The 14,599-nt window shown below is 41.6% G+C and overlaps 1 protein-coding gene across 2 annotated transcripts in view; it reads left to right on the top strand.

Moving 5' to 3' along the window:
* LOC111853633 (uncharacterized) overlaps window positions 1–14,599 on the top strand; it is a 41,579-nt gene that overhangs the window by 15,276 nt on the left and 11,704 nt on the right. The window contains exon 1 of one of the 2 annotated variants that reach the window (XM_023830765.2): window positions 12,755–12,904. The exons of the other annotated variant lie outside the window; for it this stretch is intronic. The gene's annotated coding sequence lies outside the window, so the exon portion shown is untranslated. Of the gene's footprint in view, window positions 1–12,754; window positions 12,905–14,599 lie in introns of those variants that run through there. 2 annotated transcript variants of the gene reach the window in all.

The following is a 14,599-nucleotide window of genomic DNA, read 5'->3' as shown; positions in this document are numbered from 1 at the left end:
GTCAGGGTGTGAACGCTATAGATGTGCTGAAAGAGGCTTTTCAACCAGTAACGTTTTTTCAGCAAAAAGGGTTCAGTGCTTCAAAGTTTACTTACTGGTCAATTAAAAATCTTACACCCACTCCTGTCGTTCTTGTAAACAAATGTGTCACTGACACATGTAATACAGTACCTCAGTGGTACCATATAGGTTGGGGATTCAAACCAGCAACCTTCCAATTACAAGCAGCTTCCCTAACCATCAGGCCACTGCTGCCTGTGCACCCATCAGTGTCTCATTAGCTTTTGAACTGCTTTTAAAAAAGAAACCATTTTTCTAGCTTTTAAACGGATGTCTGACAATGCAGGCTGTTCCTCCAGAGCCTTCATCACTATGAGGTTGAGTGTGTGGGTGACGCAAGGCAGACGGCGCAACCACAGCTTCTGAATACTTGACAACATATTTGCTGCATTATCAGTGACCATGCAAGGGATTTTCCCACTTAGCCCCCAGTCAGAAATGAGCAACCACAGCGTCCTATAGACATGTATTTGACAATTAGCGCATATTTACATAATCAAATTGTGTAGCATTTAATTATGTAGTCATTTTTAAAAAGGACAACTTGTTTGCCTATTATAAACAGCGTAGTCAATTTCTGTTTTCTCAGTTTTGAAGGTGTATAACTTTATTATATTATTCCGAACGTTACACTCACTTAAGTTACCTTCTCAAATTGGTACAGACTCCATAGCAGAAGGTCTATTGTTTCTTTTCAAAGCTGGCGGATGTTTTGCACGTAGATGGTGAAGCAGTAACGATGTGTTTTTATTATATGACAACTGCTGGTCACATAGACAAATCACCTTTGTAGGCAGGGATGCTGCTAGAGATTTTGGGCCCCATGATCATTGCAATAATGTTCAACATTTTCTAGGGTCCGTGTTGCACAGAGGCCCCTGGAATTGTCCTAACTTACCCCCTTTTTGGTGCCCATTTGTAGGGGTCTATACATGGAAATGCTCCCATAGTCCAGACCTGGGTCTCTTGCGTACGTTTTCTATATTTATGTATTGAATCACTGAATGCCGACAGCAACCAACAAAACATCTGGTAGTGCATGCCGGACTTCATTACGTGAGCATGAAAATGAGTCTGTGTATGAAACAGTGTAAACGTGAAGGACATTTTGCAAATTACAGCCTGCTTTATTATTTACTTTACCATCTTAAAAAGTCAGTTTCACCATGCAATGAAAATCTTTCTCTGCATATTCCATCTGAGCACAGTTGACACAAATAAAACACAAGACATACTATAGAGAACAATTGTAAATCTTGCTAAGTTTTTGAGAAACGTATGGCGTTTCAGTGAAGTTTGGAAGCCTCTAACCCAGCGATCACATGACAAAGTCAATCAATGTGACGCGTGCTTTGAAAGCTTGACCCGTGATTCAAAGTGGTGTATCGTGGCCACCCCTAATAAACGGGACAAACTCAAACCATACTGTAAGCTCTTTTCCACAGCTCAGTCACTGAATATGAATACATTAAACTTAAGTCCAGTAGGCTACGACCTACTAGGAGAATGAGGCTGGACTTGGTCAGACTCCAAGATTAGGCTGTTTCTGATGTGTTTGCATGCAGTTTGTGAGAGGAACTAGCAGACTTGGCTGCAACTGCTGATCTTAATGATGAAAGAGACCTTCCATGATAGGACTTTAAAGATCACTAATGGTTGTGTTGGTGTTTCCAGTGTTCCCAGAAGGAGGTGTCTCATCTCACAGGGCACCCTGGATATTATCGAGACCAGGATATTATTGTACCGGGTTTCTGCACCACGCCACAGTGGATGGATCACAGAGCCCCTCCTTCTCCTCTCTAACCTCTTCCCTGGTTTAATTATTATTATTATTATTATTATTATTATTATTATTATTATTATTAATTCATTATTTATTTATTTATTTTTGCCTGTCATTTTCAGTAGGGGTGGGTGGTGCAGGGGTTTGTGCTGTTGCCTCACAGCAAGAAGGTCCTGGGTTCAGTCCCCAGCTTGGGTGTAGGTCCTTTCTGTCTGGAGTTCACATGGGTTTTCATAGGGGGCTCTGGTTTCATCCAGAAGTGTGCACAGTAGGTTAATTGGCAAATCACAGTTGGTGCTGTGACTGTGAGTGTGTGTACCCTGCAGTGTGTTGGTGACTGCCCAGGGTTGGTTCCTGCTTGTTCCCATTGTTCCCAGGATAAGCTCCAGTCCCCCCTGCATCTCCAGTTGGGATTAAGCAGCTATGGTGATGCATGGATATATTTTAAAGATGGGGTGTAGATACATCATGCAGACTATTCATGTTCCACCAGATACTTCTCTGTATCCAGGCTTTCATTCACCAAGGTTACTCACGCTCCACCCAAGCGTGCCCTCACAAATATGGGCAATAGGTCAGCATAGCTCATAGTCTCCAGACAAATCGCTGACTAACTAGAGCCAAGCCCAGGCGGCAGGCAAACCGGCATAACCGACCGCCTGCTAGTCGCCTAGAGTCGTCACCTAGGGTTCATTTTATTGAGACTGTGTCTGTTCCCCGTGTTTTTAATCATGGAAGCCGATTCCACCTTAGTGTGTGCCATAATAACTTAATAAAAATTACAATGAATCTGTTACTAGAAAACAGCTGTGATGCAGGGCTTAAACTTAAACTTGGACTTCTGAATGTAAGATCACTGGCTCCTAAGGCACTATTAATAAATGAAATAATTACTGATTTTAGTCTTGGTGCCATAAGCCTCACGGAGACCTGGCTTAAACCGAATGAATTCATGGCACTGAATGAATCTACTCCAGCTGAATACAGTTACAAGCATAACCCTCGACCAAATCGCAAAGGTGGTGGTGTTGCTGCAATTTTTCAATCCAGCCTAGGAGTGACTGAGAAATGTGGTCTTAGTTTCAGCACATTTGAAACTCTTGTTCTTAGTCTTGTATCTATTATGCCTCAGAGTCCCCTTCTCTCTTCTCTCTGTTTGAAATCCAGTATAGCCTCCCGGTGACCACAGCTCCAAAGTACAGAATAAGACGTTCCATTGCCTCACTAACTACAACAAGATTTATGAAACAACTTCCACAGTCCTTCAGCCTTACATCTGAAGCATCGTGTATAAATGAACTTGAACAAGCGACTGCAAACATGGATAAATCCCTTCGTAGCACACTAGATCTTGTAGCTCCACTTAAGAAGATAAAGCATAGAGATAAGAAACCTGCCCCCTGGTACTCTGATCATACACGTGAACTCAAACAGGCATCACGCAAGCTAGAGCGCAAATGGCGCTCAACTAAACTAGAAGTTTTCAAATCTGCATGGAAAGAGAGCCTGTCTAAATACAGACAAGCACTAGTGACTGCTAGGTCTGTGTATCTCTCCAGATTAATAGATGGGAACAAAACCAATCCAAAATTCCTATTTGAATCCGTGGCTAGGTTAACACAGAATTCTCCATTAAACTCACAGGTCCCACAATCTCTTAAGAGTAATGACTTTAATGGTCAAATAACTAAGATTAGACAGACCATCCAGTGAACGTCCTTAGCTACCTATGACTGCCAGACTCCTGCTAGTCTTATGCCCATCAATAATGAGACTTTTGAATCTTTCATTCCTATAAAACACCCAGAACTCCTGAGCTTAATTTCCTCCTGTAAATCCTCTACAAGCCTCATAGACCCAATTCCTACAAAATTTTTCAAGGAAATCGCACCACAGATTAGCAATACCCTGTTAAATGTGTTAAACTCTTCTCTTAAGCTTGGATATGTTCCTAAACCTTTTAAAATGGCTGTTATTAGACCCGTTCTAAAGAAACCAAATCTTGAACCTAGTGTTTTAGGAAACTATAGACCAATCTCAAATCTTCCTTTCATTTCAAAGATCATGGAAAAGGTTGTAGTTCGTAAGTTGTCTTCTTTCCTACAAAAAATAATACTAATGAATTATATCAGTCTGGCTTTAGACCAAACCATAGCACAGAAACTGCTCTAGTCAAAGTAATGAATTATTTACTTATGGCTTCTGACCGTGGCTTGATATCGCTGTTGGTATTACTAGATTTAACTGCAGCATTTGATACTGTGGACCATAATATCCTCTTGGACCAGTTAGAAGGTGTAGTTGGCATTACAGGGACAGCACTCTCTTGGTTCCGCTCATATTTAACTGATCGCTATCAGTATGTACATGTGAACAACGAATCATCCAAGGCCACCAAAGTCACATACGGTGTCCCACAGGGATCAGTACTGGGCCCACTACTATTTACCCTATACATGCTACTGCTTGGTAACATTATTAGAAAACATGGTGTTGGGTTTCATTGTTATGCAGATGATACACAGTTATATATATCTGTTAACCCTGATGATGCATCACTCCTATCTCGGTTAGAAGATTGTCTGTTAGATATTCGGTGCTGGATGGCAAAAAAAATTCTAATGTTAAACACAGATAAAACAGAAGTACTGGTGATTGGTCCCAAGGCTGCAAGAAATAAGTTTCACCACCTCAGCATTAGTGGCCTTCCTACACAACCTAACACAGTGATTAGAAATTTTGGTGTTCTAGTAGATTCAGATCTATGTTTTGATGCTCACATAAGAAGTATTACTAGAACTGCATTTTATCATCTAAGAAACATAGTCAAGCTTCGTAAGATGCTCTCACTTCGTGATGCAGAAAAATTAATACATGCCTTCGTAACTACCAGACTGGACTACTGTAATGCCCTCCTTTCTGGTTGCCCGTCTGGTTCCTTAAATAAACTTCAGCTGGTACAAAATGCGGCAGCCAGAGTTCTCACAAACACTAAAAAATTTGATCACATTACACCAGTCTTATCCTCCCTTCATTGGTTACCAGTTAAGTCTCGGATTGACTATAAAATACTGCTGTTAACCTATAAAGCACTGAATGGCCTTGCACCAGACTACCTTAATAATCTGCTGACCACATACAATCCCCCACGCTTGCTTCGATCTCAAGGTGCGGGATATCTGTTAGTACCTAGGGTAGAAAGAGCTACGGCAGGCTGCAGAGCTTTCTCCTATAGAGCTCCTCAGCTGTGGAACGGTCTTCCACCGGATGTGCGGGTTTCAGGCTCACTTTCAATATTCAAGTCTAGACTAAAAACACACCTATTTAGTTTAGCTTATAGGGACACTAGTTCTAGCTCTAGCTAGCTTCTCACTCCCAGTTAAACCTATAGTGTGAGGTGTAGAGCTGGGTGGGGATCGGTGCCATTGGCTTTGGATAAACTGAATTGACAGTGCTGTCACTCTAGCTTCACAATTGCTTGTGGGATTGGAGTGCTGACATTTCAGGGACTCCCCATGCCTGCATTCCCACCTGCCTCTCCCTCCTACTTATGCTGCCATAGCCATATCTGCCGGAGCATTGCACTTCATATTGCACTCATCTGACTTTTAGCACTGCCTATAGTCTCCCTTACTTTGACTAATTGCATTTATTTCCACCACCTTCTCCTGGGTGGTGCTGCCTGGAGCCCTCAATCTATCAAGATGTCCAGCACACCCTGCAACATGTGACGTCGCCACTACCAATGACGTCCGTGCATCCAGCTCGCCGTTCTGCCTGTGTCATCTTCCTTGTATGACCCGCTCCCTGCCTTCTGGCTGCCTGGCGATTGGAGGGAGTGGTGGCACTGGCTTGTCATCTCCCCCCTGCTCCCCGTTTGTGTTTCAGACTTAACTGTATTTGACTCTCCCTGCCGGCCCCTGGAGGATGGGCTCCCCCTTTGAGGCTGGTCCCTCCCAAGGTTTCTTCCTTCTGGGGAGTTTTTCCTTGCCACTGTCGCCTATGGCTTACTCACTGGGGGCTTTGGGTGGGGATGCTGTAAAGCGCTTTGGGACAATGTAATGTTGTGATAATGCGCTATACAAAAATAAATTTGTTGTTGTTGTTTTATCCCATGCATACATGTTCCCTCTTGAACCTCCGACTGTGATTGGCCAATCCTCAGGTCCATTTATTCTACTTCCCTCAAAACTCCTGCACAACATCGAGGGCTCAAGTAGGCCGTGAAGGACGTGAGTTGATGTGATGGCGCCCCCTGTGACCTGTGGCTTAGCTCTGTTTTCTGCTTCCCTGTGTGGTCCATGCTGAAACACATTGCAGATCCCAGAGAAAGGCCTGATTGATGCTGGTGGAGCTTGCCATGTGTATTCCGTGAGGGGACCAGGAAGCCAGCCAGTCAGAGGCTGTGAGTGAGGAAGTTAGTTAGAGTCCCTTGGTTTTGCTGTGATTCTGAAACATGGAGCAGAGGAATCAGCACACTTATCTGTGTTGCTACAAGTAAAAAAACACACATTTCCATGGCCCACATCAGCCAATCAATGCATAAACACAGCAGTCATTACATACTACAGTGGTACCTCAGTACTCAAACTCATTAGAACTTGAATTTCTTAAAAGTCGAACCAACCAGTTTGAAAAAAAAAAAGACCTATCTGAATCTGAGAAGTCGAACCGTGAACGCCGATCTAAGATAACTTGTACGCGCAGGGAAATGAGTCATGCGGCATGTCTCTCAGCGGAAACAAAGGGTAAAGCTTCAGTCTCAGCCTCACATTCGCTGTGATAGCATTGTTTGTTGGTGATAGTGCTTTTTTATTGAAAATATCAGGTAATACACTGTACTTTATATCATTTTGGTAGCCATTGCTCACCAAAAAGTTACACAATAGTTGTACAAATGTTACAACCTAAAAGTTTGTGATTTATGAACAAATTAACAAATACAGAGTAATAATAAAAATAAACAATGGACCGCATGGCATACACTCTCTCTCAATTTTTTCCCCTCATTTTTTAAAATGTTTTGCTTTTGTTCCTACATTAAATACAAACCCTTAGTATGACTCAAGGTAGTAGTGATGTGTCTGGCTTTATGAAAAAGAACATAAGAAATTTACAAACGAGAGGAGGCCATTCGGCCCATCAAGCTCGTTTGGGGAGAACTTAGCTAATAGCTCAGAGTTGTTAAAATCTTATCTAGCTCTGATTTAAAGGAACCCATGGTTTTAGCTTCCACTACAATAGCAGGAAGACTATTCCATACTCTGACTACACGCTGTGTAAAGAAGTGCTTCCTCAAATTTGTTTTAAAATGTTCTCCCGCTAATTTCCACTTATGGCCACGAGTTCTAGTATTTAGACTAATATTGAAATAGTCATTTGGCTGAACAGCATCCAGACCCGTTAGAATCTTATAGACCTGAATCATATCCCCCCTTAGTCTCCTTTGCTCAAGGCTGAACAGATTCAGTTCCGTTAACCTCTCCTCATAAGACATTCCTCTAAGACCAGGAATCATTCTCGTAGCTCTTCGTTGCACCTTTTCTAAGGCAGCAATGTCCTTCTTGAGGTATGGTGACCAAACCTGCACACAGTATTCTAGGTGGGGTCTTACCAAGGAATTATATAAGTGTAACATCACCTCCCTTGACTTAAACTCCACACATCTAGAGATATAACCCAACATTCTGTTCGCCTTTTTTATTGCTTCCCCACATTGGCGAGAGTGGGACATGGAAGCATCAACATACATACCGAGATCTTTCTCGTAATCAGCTACCTTTATTTCAGTGGAACCCATAAAATATCTGTACTGTATATTTCTGCTCCCTGCATGGATTACCTTACATTTATCTGTGTTAAATTTCATCTGCCAGGTATCAGCCCATTCGCTAATTAAATCCAGATCCCTCTCTGCTGCTAGATTAGTATCTGCTACCGCGCCCACCTTAGTGTCGTCTGCAAATTTAACCAGTTTACTGTATGTATTCGTGTCAATATCATTAATGTAAATTAGGAACAATAGTGGTCCTAAAATTGAACCCTGCGGTACCCCACTATAAACGGAGGCCCACTGTGACATAGTGCCTCTAATAACTACTCGCTGCTTCCTATCAGTTAGCCAGTTTTTGATCCAAGCTGCCACAGTTCCTAAAATTCCTGCAGCTTTAAGCTTTAACAAGAGCCGTTTGTGGGGGACAACATCAAAGGCTTTCTGGAAATCTAAGTAAATCACATCATAGGCCTTTTTGTGATCAATTTCACTTGTAGCTTCCTCAAAGAACTCAAGCAGATTCGTTAAGCAGGATCTACCTCTCCTAAATCCATGTTGGCTATCCTTTATAATGTTATTTGCATCTAGGTAATCTACCATTTTCACTTGAATTATAGCTTCCATTATTTTTCCAGTAATGCTAGTTAAACTGATTGGCCTATAGTTTGCTGGATTACTTCTATCCCCTTTTTTGAATATGGGTGTTATATTAGCATGCTTCCAATCTGATGGTACCACACCCGCAGATAACGATTTCTGGAATATTAAAGTCAAAAGTTGGCTAATAATATCCCTCATCTCTTTCAAGACTAAAGGTAAGATGCCATCAGGCCCCTGCGATTTATTTATTTTGAGTTTAGCTAGGCTTAGTATCACATCAACCTCAGTTATACATATATTGGTCATAGATGATGCTGTATTTGTATTAATTGGTGGTAAGTTACTTGTGTTCTCTATTGTGAACACCCTTGAAAAATAATCATTAAACTCGTTTACCATATCAATTTCGTTATCAATTATAAGGCCCTTACTATCCTGCAAATTAGTGATTTCAGCTTTTAGTGCTCTCGGAGTTAAAATATTGGAAGAAACCTTTACTGTCATGCTTAGCCTCCAATGCAATTTTTCTTTCTACATCCCTCTTTGATAGCCTAATGTCATTTTTTAACTCTGCCTGTAGACTTAGATACTCCTGCTTGATTTTGAAATCATTAGTTATTTTCCAGTTGTGGAACAGAGCCCTTTTCCTCCTGACTTTATTCTTAATTTCCTTAGTAAACCACCTTGGTTGTCGTTTCCTAGATTTAGTTTTGCTGGAAACAGGTATGAAGTCCTCTTGCACTTGCAACAATGTGCTTTTGAAAAATTCCCATGCCTCTTCAACTGTTTTGCTATTTAACTCTGTCCAGTTTACAGTTTCTATTTTCCGTCTCATACCATTAAAGTTAGCCTTCCTAACATTGCATACTTTTAATTTAGACTTTGCTCTTCGGACACTAAAATTAACCTCGAATTTAACCATGTTATGATCACTACTGTACAATGGGTCTAAAACCTCTAATTTTCCAATCCTATCCTGGTTATTACAAAAAACGAGATCAAGAAGGGCTTCTCCCCTGGTAGGAGTATTAAACTGAGTAAAAAAACAATCCTGTACTAATTCCACCATCTCAAGTTCATTTACAGAAGAGCCAGAGACTGTGTCCCACTGTATCCCAGGTAAATTAAAATCACCCATAACCACCACATCATTTTTATTACTCATAATCCTGATATCATCATATAATATTCTGCTTTCCTCTACAGCTACATTAGGTGCCCTATAACAAACCCCGACAATAAGGCCATTTGAATCTTTAGCATCGAGTTTGATCCATACAGCTTCTGAATTTTTATTTTTATCAGTGAGATCCCTTGCCTGCAAGTTTTCTTTTACGTATACTGCAACACCACTTCCCTTCTTGCCTATCCGGTCTCTACGGAACAACGTATAACCATCCATATTATATTCATCACCATCATTGTCACTCATCCATGTTTCAGTTATTCCTATAATGTCGTAATTGTCTGAAGAAATTAAAGCCTCTAAGTCATTAATTTTGTTTCTAATACTCCTAGCATTGAAATACAGACCACTAATGGTAGGCCTTTTACAGTGTCTACTTTTAATATTTATTTGGGCTTTCCGTCTCTCCCCACATAAATTCTTAACTGACCTCCCTGCCCCCCCAGTCCCTAGTTTAAACATTCCTCAACTATTCTGCACATACGCCTCCCCAATACACTGGTTCCCCTATGGTTCAGATGCAACCCGTCCGGCTTGAACAGGTCCCACCTGTTCCAGAAGGTCATCCAGTGCCCCATAAACCTGAACCCCTCTTTCCTACACCACCATTTTAGCCACGCATTTAATCCCCTTATCTCAGCTAATTTTGCCTGACTTGCACGTGGCACGGGAAGTATTCCAGAGAATACCACCGTGGAAGTTCTGCTTCTAAGCTTATCCGCGACTTCTATAAATTTATCTTGCAGAACAGCCCTTCTGCCCTTTCCTATGTCATTGGTGCCAACATGCACCACGACCACTGGATCCACCCCGGCTGGGGCCAAAAGCCTGTCCACTCGATCTGGAAGGTCCCCTACCTGGGCACCAGGCAGGCAAGACACCGTACGGGACCCTCTATCACGGGTGCACACATAACTATCTACACCTCTTATAATTGAATCACCTACTACCACAACCTCCCTCCTACTGGGGCTAGGTGGCTCCTTGGTGCCCAAGGGCTCACCTGCCTCCCCAGTCTCTTCCGGCTCTAAGCCGGAAGCACCTGAAAGCGGTTAGAAACCATTACTTCAGGTGATGCCGCCTCTGTGAACTGTGTACGCCCTTTTCTACGTCTATGACCTACGTTCACCCAGCTCTCTCGACCTACCTGTTCATCATTCTCCCCCCTCCCCGCTTGTGACGTACACACAGTCTCCCTAGAAGGCGTATTAACTCTCTCCTTTAACTCATTGCTATGCTGGATGAGAGCCAGTCGCTCCTCTAGGTCACGAACCTGGACCATGAGTGAGTCAACTAACCCACATCGCTCGCAGACGAAGTCCGACTGGACGCAAGCATCCAGAAGGGCAAACATCTTGCAAACACAACACTGAGCTGGCCCCATAATTACCTAACTCACTATGTCCCCGTCCTTTACTCCCAGCCCAGTATATTAATAGAGAATATTTAAACTTTTAGTTGATCTAATTAACGTATAGTTAAAACAAAGTGCTGAGTACACTAAAACACTAAATTAACACTTGCGTTAAATCGGTACTTTATTATAAATTATCCGGCAGCGTCAGCGATAACAACCTTTAAATTTAACTTTTAAAATAACCAAATTTACAATTACTTACCCGAGATTAACTTCCTGCTGAACCACGTTTAGCTAAACTAAAGCGAAGTTGCTCTAGGGAGGCCAAAAAACCACAAAAACCCTCTCAAAGCAGGCTACTGCCGGAGCGGGGAAAAAAGTGGAAAATGTCCTCCCGGCCCCGACCGGCGACCGAGCAAAGCTCCGGAGCAACTGACCTTTTAGAGTTAATGTTACCGATGTTCGATAATATTACCCGCGGTTGTTTGATGCGAAGGACGCAAACAGAAACGCCACTCGCGCCCGCAGCTGTCGGTAACACTCACAAGGACAGACAAGTACACACGTAAAAATAAGAGTAAAAAATGAAAACAACAACAACCACCCACGTAACCGTGCTGGCACACAAACGCTCAAATATACTTTACAGATAATTCAAATCAAATCAACCGCTTCAACAGGCACACAACACAACACAAGTGCACACAGCGACTACACCACTCCCGAACAGTACAGCAATCCCAGCAGCCTCTACAAAGCAAACCAAAGTCAAACCATGGGTGACACGTCATTGTGTACCTTTGCTTGTGTCATTGTTTTTTTTTTTTACTTTACACATTGTTTGGATACATTTATTTTCTTACTTTACAAATTACTGTTTTGATAAATGTGCTTAGATGTGTTTAGTATATGCTCTTCTTGTTTTATCCCGTTCATTTTGTGTTTAAATGCTAAAAAAAACATATTTAGGTGTATTTTTTTGGGGAACCAATTAATTGGTTTTCCATTATTTCTTATGGGGAAAATTTGATCAGAACTCAAACTTTTTAGGATTCAAACCCGAGTTCTGAGCGGATTAAGTTCAAGTTCTGAGGTACCACTGTACATTAAGAAATGCATTGCTGAAATAACCATCCATCTCACACGTGCCACTTCCATTTGGACTCTTATTCTGTTCAACCCTTGTTAGACCTCATTATATAATAAAACCGCATTATGTAATGACTTGAAAAAAATTAATAATTTTTCAATAAACAGTTTATTACAAAATGCTGCAGATTAATGTGGGAGTTTTTATCTAATAAAGTGAAAATTGTAAGAATTGCCACATTACAAAGTTTCTTAATTTGTCTTTAATAAGTTTTGCATGTCTATCCAAAACAACAGCAAATACATTGAAAAAAATATTCTCCCCTTTGATTCCACAAAAATCATGCGGTTTTACAATAGACTGTTAGAAAAAAAGACAACCAATGTGTACCTTTGCTTGTCACTGGGCTGCCAATTGTAACCTGTAGCTGTAGGTAAATGTACCTTTTAAGATACAGAAATGGACTATGAAAAACATGTTTATACCATTAGGAGTACATTAATGTTGTTTGTATCTTGGGGATGTTCCTCAGAGTCCAGTTCTGTACATTATTTATATCATCTGAGAAATTATTCATATCTGATGTAATCCATCCATTTTCTGAAACCACTGAATCCCAACTGGGGTTGCGGTGGGGACCGGAGCCTATCGTGGGAACAATGGTTGCAGGCGGGAACCTTTTTTAAAAAAATGTTTCATTCTTTCTCTTTGCTATATTTTACTGTACTTTCTCCCTTTTTAATTGCTTCATACGGTTTGAGTTGCGCGCGTTGACACCCCGAAGGTACGCATCATGTACAGAGAGGCAGTACTTTCATGACGCCATATAGACAGGGGCGTGGTTTTGTTCCGACTGGGTTGGAAAAAAAGACATTCGTGCTGTACAGACGTCGGTCAGGGACGTTACGTGATGACGTATATAGCATGCGTGCTACAAATCGGGTAGCGATAGGCTGAGGCGTGTAAACACTGCAGTTCAGGAATGTCGACTGAAAGCGACGCGGGAGAATACCGTTTGGTGAAACATCCTTCCAGTTTCTCACGTTAGCGTCACGGTAAGGCGTTTTTGGGTTTTCATAGCTCTGGCTGCTAATGAAGCTAGCCAATTTTCCGTTTGCCGGTGTTCTGTCGAAAAATACTACCTATCGAGACGTGCTATCGAGCCTTTCTGCGCATAATCAAAAAGCTCATCTCTGCTTTCTGACCGTGTGTCATGATTAAAGATGACGAAATGGTTGACCACAGAGTAGTCCCGACAGTCATCATTAATAAGACGACTAAAGGGGGAGTTGAGAGCCTCCACAGTGGTGCCAATAACAGCAGTGATGTTCATCTGTAGTTTGTGGTTATCACCAAATTACATTCCCGAAAGAACAACAGCTTTGCATATGTAAAGACAAAAAATGGTTGTGTGCTGCAGAAAATGCATGTGAACTTAAGTTGTACTTGTCTTACTGCTGAGCAAAATCCAGGCTCAGCTATCCATTATCCCTTATCTTTAACTGTCATATGTGATTGTGTGCTTACTATCCTCTACAACCCCAACAAACCTGAAAAGTGGCCTGTTTCATTTGCTGCCCTTGAAGGCAAACCAAGAACTGGCATAGCACGCCACCTGGCTTAGGTCTTCCTTGCATAGCCTGCAGTGCTGCAGCTGTCTTCCTAAGTTCAGAAGCTGCTTGGGGTAAAATGAGGTCATTCTTCTGAAGGACACAGCTGACTGAGGCCAGCTCTTGAAACACATCATCCAAGAAATGGCTAAATATATTGAACTCGATTTACAGCATTTCCCTCATGCAAGATTTCAAAAAAACATTTTTTTTTTAATAAAAAATATTAAGTTACTTTTATAGCAACACACAGCAATGTATAGTTTTTCTGAAACTCACCCTCTTTGAATGACCATGAATGTCTGCATTGGCTGCAGATATAGCCAGATGTTCCGTGTGGCGGAGGGTGACTGCATACTGGCCACTGTCCCTCGCCGGACACTCGCCTTTTCTAGGGCGAAGGAGCACATTGTGCTCTGTGCACATGAGGAATCCACCTTATTCCCTTTATACTAGGAGTGACGCTCCCCAATCCACGCTGCTCCCCAATTTCCTTCAGCTCACGTTTGGATTTAGGGCTGAAATGGTAGGTCTTCCAAACAAAATGGAGATCATAGATGCGTTTATGTGATCACGGAACCTTCACTGACACTGGTTTAGTAGTAAGAGAGGCTCTTTTGAGCAATGCGAATGCCCCCAGGAATACCAATGCAAGCCATTATGAAATTCTTGCGCACACAAACCTGCGTGGCATGAAATGAATGGGGATAACATGCTTTCCCACATCTCTCTTCATTAATGCGATTACTCCGCTATGGACACCCGTGTTTAGGTAACCATCTGCCTCAAATGCAACACACTTGGTTTTCCAGTCAACTATGCCAAGTCCATCAAAAGTAGCATTGATTCCATCTAGGATTCCTGCAATAGCATAAGTTCATATACTGTAAGTTCATTTACACACAAGTTTATAATAAGCAGTTGTCAACATTGTGAGGCAGTAACAGAATTACCAAATTTTATTCACTTACTAGATTAATATTTGATTTTAACAAATTATGCATATGTGACTTTTGTTTTCAACATATTTCCTTCTCATTCCTTTCTTATCCCCTTTATCTGCATTGGGTGTTTTTTTTTGTATCCAATAATGATTCATTAGTTGTATGTAACATTAGCTTACCTTTTTTAAGGGGCGTG

The sequence above is a fragment of the Paramormyrops kingsleyae genome, chromosome 5 (assembly GCF_048594095.1).
Source record: "Paramormyrops kingsleyae isolate MSU_618 chromosome 5, PKINGS_0.4, whole genome shotgun sequence".
Classification (NCBI taxonomy): Eukaryota; Metazoa; Chordata; class Actinopteri; order Osteoglossiformes; family Mormyridae; genus Paramormyrops; species Paramormyrops kingsleyae.
Note: the sequence above shows the minus strand (reverse complement) of the source record. Positions and strands in the feature narration are given on the sequence as shown.